The following is a 6,000-nucleotide window of genomic DNA, read 5'->3' on the forward strand; positions in this document are numbered from 1 at the left end:
TAGTCAGCCTGATTTGCCTGCAGTCGATGAAGAGATGAGCTTTTCTAAGAGGAGCAGGCCCTCAAGTCTTAAGCTGAGCAGGTCTGAGCTCTGCTCTGCAGTTATGTCTCTCAGAGCTTTGGCTAGAGGGAGAGCTGCATGGCCAGAAGTTGGCCAAAAAAAATTAAATAAAATCTTCTGCTGGCAGCTGCAACCAGGACTTCAAAGTGTCTGTTAAATGTCTGCGTTTATGCTTTCCTGGGTTAACCTGCATTACTCTCCTGCCTCATTAATTGAATTGACTTGCTTCAGGGCCAATTTATTGCAGTATTGCCGGATTAACTGATTTGTTTCTCACTGATTTAGTTGCTACCTGCGTGCTGGCGCATGCTTGCAGTGAGGATCCTGTGGGGTGCTGCCTGAACCCGCCTTCCTCTGGTTTGCCCACGCTCTGGTGGAGGTTGAGCTGCGTCCCATGCTGATGGTGCAAATGTCCAAATGCCCTTCCTAACAAGACTGATGCTTCTATGGAAAGGTAAAAGTTAAAATTCATCTGCTGCCTGAGGGCAAGTAAAACTGTCCTAGCCATTTCAATCAAAAGGTGTGGGGGGAAAATAGCCTAAATATTATTTCAATTAACAGCAGCCCCAGGTCAGAATTGGTATACTGCTTATCTAGGACTTCAGCGGGGAAAACAGGTTTAGATAATTGATCCCTCCCTTTCTCCAGTCTTTTGTTTGTGCTTCCCCTCCTGTTGAGTTCAACAGTTCATCCTTTGCACCTTCCTTTCTCAATCTGAAACGCTGAGATTCACCTTCTGTTGACTCGGATACCTCCTCCTGCCTCTTCTGCATTTCTCTCGTGGTCAGCTAAGCCAGGCCCCTAGGTTATGACTGAGGCAGGACCTGAATGGGGAGGACACCATTCTTTCTTCTTCCATATTACCTTAACACTGTGAGCTTGAGGGAGATGATTACAAGAGCTGGTCAGGACACTGATGGCACCGCAGTGGTGAGGAAGCTGTTGTGTGGTAAATGGGATGAGACAGAGACCTGGTGGGTGCCAGGCAGGGCTCCCCAGCAGGGAGACCCGAGAGAAGATGGGGGTGGTGAGGCAGATGCCCAGAGAAGCTGTGGGTGCCCCATCCCTGGAGGTGCTCAAGGCCAGGCTGGATGGGGCTGTGGGCAGCCTGGGCTGGTGGGAGGTGTCCCTGCCCATGGCAGGGGGGTTGGAACTGGGTGATCTTTAAGCTCCCTTCCAACCCAAACCATCCTGTGATCCTATGAGCCCCTGAGGCTTTCTGCTGTAGGGGAACTGGAGAGCATGGCTGCCTGCACCTCAGGCTATGGGGTGTGGTTGAAGTTAGCAGTGTTGGGGCCTAGGCTGGGGCCTAGCGCCCACCATTGCTGCCCCCTTCCCCTGTGGTGTCTTGGTCCCCGTGCTGTGGAGTTTGTCCCGAGCCCTGAGCACAGCGGGCCCTTCTCCTCTCCTGTCAGACTGAGCACAGCTGCACGGGGAGACATCCGCGCGTTGTAACAGTGAAGCTGTCAGCATTGACTCACAGAGCAGATGGAGCTGCTGCGCTAATTAAATATATGCTGTGGAGTGCTTCAAAATTAGGACACGGAACCACGGAGGAAGCAGAAGTGTGCAAGTCGGTGACTTGTGAGATGTTTTTTCATTGTAATCCTTACAAACAAGAGAAAGGGAAAAAAGTTTCAGTCAGTGCTTATCTTGATCCTGGAAAACTTGAACACAGAAATATAATGGGGTGCTCTGCATTGAAAATTGGATGGTGAGGGAGAGCAAAAAATGTCTCTTTTCAGAGATGAAAACAAATGGATGCTCATGCCCCAGGGGCCGAAACTCTCCTCCTGAATGCAAGCAAAGGTCTCTGAAATACAGGGTTCAGAGCCCTGCTGACACGTCTCCTCTAGTAGAGTCATTTAATGAAGGGTAAAGGGATCATCCGATGCCCTCATGGTGGCCAAAGTTTGACCATGAGGCCACTCAGAGTTAACTCGGGTATCAACAACATCTTTTCATGAGACTCTTGTTCTTTCAAGGCACTACAAATGAGGTAAGAACAGGGAATAATGAGACAGAAGTTCAGCCCTATTCTTTCCCTCTCCTGGAGATCTGTGGCCTGTCCCTTTATGAACCAGAAGTGGTCTCCTTGTGAAGAGGGTAAGAAATGGCTGTCAGGCCTCTTTTTTTTTTTTTTTTTTTTTTGATTGGAGAACAAACCTTTGCGTTTGGGGTAGAAAAACCTGTACTGCTGTTGCCTTTGTTACTTGAAAACTGCACGGGCTCCCCCTTGCGTTACCACAGGCCAGGAAAACAGGAAAATGATGGCCACAGCCTCCTCTTTCACCAACCCAAGTGAAATTCGTGATCTTGCACACACCATCCAGGAAAAAAAATAATAATAAAAAAAAAATTGAAAGCATTGTCTTTGTTGTCTTTGGGTTAATAAATTGCCTGATCTTGACCACCAGGGCTGATCCGCAACAGTGTAAGAAGCTGAATCTAATTCAAGTTACCAAGGACACGGGGCCGTCTCGTGGGTGAGCTATTTCTGTGCTCTGAAGGAAGGAAAAACACCCTTTCAGCTGTGCACCCCTATGGTGACTGCACATGGCAGCTAATTCTCCATCACCGGCTCTTCTACTGTCACGTGGCTTCCATTGCTCTGTGCTGAGGATCCTGCCCCAAAATATTTAGGGTTGGGAAGTCGTTGTGATGGGTCCTTTGCATTTGCAGATAAGGGCTGCTGCGGTGTGGGCGAGGAGTGGTGTGGGTGGGTAGATGATAGATTTAGGCACAGCTTTGTACTATAAATCTGGGTACAGTGGGAAGCCTATGAATAATGTATATGCAACGCACACGGTGTCTTCACAGCTAATGAAATTCCGATTTTCAATAAACAGCTAGGCAATGGAAGCTCTTAAATTGTTTCCTCCTGCACTTCAGCTGTCCATATTTAACTTCTAAGATAGTATGGGATAGCCAAAAATTCAAGGTTTTCATATATGCATAATTGTCTGAACAACTCTGCTATACAGTTTCTCTTGCAATATTGAAAATAATATACCCAAACAATAACAGGGTTTTTCAAAGCCTGTTTAAAGCATATGGTCCTTTCCTGGGTGTACCTGTCTCCTGAGCCTTTTTACATTCTGTTCAAAGACTAATTACCTGTAATATGGCATTTCTCTCACTTAAGCTTTTCCACATGTCCTGCGAGTTTCACAAAGTCCAGTAGCAGGTGCAGGCCTGGGTGCAAATGGTGTGGCTGGAAATCAATAGCCCATTTGTAGCAACGAAGGGCATCCTGCGACTTGCCAGTTCTGCGCTGTCACACGCCAAAACCAATCACATCAAACACACTGATGATCCGCAGACCTTGCACGGAGCCTGATGTTTTATTTATGATGGGTGATGGCGAGCATCTGTGACACTTTTATGCTGTGCTGGCATTAAGCTGCTGTAATGTACCGAATGCCACCTTTTCTGGGAGGTGGATGCTGTGAAAGAGGTGAGTAATGATGGGTGTCAGGGCTGTCATAAACGATGCGGCTGTAGTCCCATTTAATAACTTATTGGGGCCTTAGAAAAGAAGACGCACAAGTTCTGCAAATGCAACCGAGAGATCAGAGTTACAGGAGGTCTGCTTTGTATTTAGAGCTCAACTTATGGTGAATCTGAATTGAGGTGGAAAACTACAGGAAGGCAAATCTTAACGAGGACAAATCTGCACTGGGAGTAAAGCACATGGATTGCAAAAGAACAATTTCCATTCAAACTGCTCTTTGGATCTCTAATCCCCGTATGTATTCTCATCGCTTTGAAGCACTTTCTCACGTAAACTGAGATCCCAGGTTTTCTTAAAACTAAGCTTTGCCTTTGGTTTCTGCTGTCGCGCAACCTGTTTGTGTTCCTAGGTTTTCTCTCCACATCAGATCTTTTTAAAATACTCTGAAAGGCAGAAAGAGGAACAAGGGCTGAATCATGATAAAAGTTAATATATTCTGGGAACATTTTCTTAAATTTATTAAGAAAATAAGAAAACTCATTGTTTATACCTGAAAATTTCCTTTCTGTGGGTAGATACAAAAGTCGCTCCTTTGTGTAGCTGGTCAGCAGCAGGAGGTAATGCCCTAACATGAGCAGTGGTGGCTTTATGCTTCCAGATGACTGAACTAATTGGTAAATGTAAAGCTTACGTGTATTTGGAGGAGTAAATATGCTCTTCCTCCACTGGCCCTGTACCCCACAGTTTTACCTTTGCACTGAAATAGAAGAAGCCTGCATCTTGGGATGCTAATTTGCTCTGTTTTGGAAAAGTTTTTCCCCAGATTGAAATACTTTATTCAAATAAAAGTTCATAAAAGAAGACATTCAGGAAAATGGGTGTTCAAAGAGACAAAAGCCTACCACGATGGAAATTTCACAGCAGTTTATGCAGCAGCAGAATGCAGAATCAGTGGCGTGGTGGTTTTTTTTTTATTATTATTTATTTTAACATAATAATCCCAAATATTTTATGCTCTCCATTTCCCCCTCAGAACTAGGGCATGGAAAGACATTTTGTCAAAAAAAAAAGGCTTCACGTTTCTGTGCTTTGAGTTTCTCTCCAAGGCTGCGAGGAGGGGGTTCCCCCGTGGATGAGGAATGCCCGGTGAGCTCAGCTGGAGTTTTTGCTCTTGGACTGACTGCAGCTTGTTTGCCCCACGCCAGCGACAGGTGCAAATTGATGGTTTAAACCCAAGAGGGGCCGGCAGGTAACTGAGATAAACGAGCTGCTGAACTCAGCCCAGCGCCTTGCACTGGTGGCCATCTGCGGGGGGGCTTTTCTCCAGCTGCACCTCCAGAGGTGGGGATAGCAGTTCTTTTAATCCTCTTTTCTGATGCTTCTGAATAGGCTCAGCTTGCCAGAAGGCCCCCTACTGTATCAGGGGTGCTGTCCTCGAGGCTTTTAGGTTGGCAGAGGCCATGCTGCTTACCCACAGCAGCCTCTGAGAGGTGTGGGTTTGACTTTTTCTGTCAGCGTAGGAGGTGAGAAGCTGGTGGTGGTCACAACCCGCAGGCTGGACGTGCCCTGAACATCCCTCATACCAGAGGGACCGGGGGCAATGGCCACGAGCAGTCCTTGCATTGCTAAAGGCCCGGCTACTTCGGGGAAAATTTGTCTGCAGGGACAGCTCCAAAGCAGCGAAGGGCTGATTTTATCCCCAGTGCTGACCCTGGAAGCTTCACACAGGCCTTGCATACATGCAAGGGAAAGGCTACAAGAAGTGATGGGGCTGGCAGGAGCCCCGTGCCCTGCTTTATTTACCCGTTCTCATGCGGCTTCTTGTCCCATCCCAGCTGGCAGTCGCTGTGCCGAGGCAGCAGGAGGTGGGACACTCATCTGCCCCAGAGGACACGGCCTCTGAGGAGCGCTTCTGGCATTTTCCACTTTCCTCTGCCTTAGATCTCTTCGTGAAGGTGAGTGGAGGAAACGGAGCTGGTGTTTGTTCCCTCTGTGGCATTATTTCATCGTGGTCTCTCCTCATGGTGCCAAGGTCTCCAGCCCTCTGTCGGGGGCACTTTCCTGCCATGGGGACCTGGGAGGCCCCGAGTGCCCCGTCCTCGTTCGTGACTTACCAGGTGCTGCTTGCTGCAGTGGCGCTGGCTGCGACCCCCTTCCTACAAGGGACGATAGAGGTTTTGGGTTTTGTGGAGGAAGTCTACTCAAAACAGACTGCGTGTCCTGGGACAAACTGGGTCTAGAAATTTGGGCTGAGACTCGAGAGGCATCCCCAGGCAAGTTCTGCATCCAAGGGAGCCACCAGTCCCTGCAAATGTCATGAAAAACGGAGGGAACTGGGACACTGGGGATTCCCTGGGCTAAAGAGGCAATCACGTGGTGGCATTAATGAATTTACTGTAGAAAGTGGGAGTACAGCCAGAGCTGACAGTCATTGTTAATCAGGTTAACTATTAAAAGTTGGTTCTCATTTGTTTAAGAGTTCAGCA

This window comes from Aythya marila (assembly GCF_965140915.1).
Source record: "Aythya marila genome assembly, chromosome: 2".
Lineage (NCBI taxonomy): Eukaryota > Metazoa > Chordata > Aves > Anseriformes > Anatidae > Aythya > Aythya marila.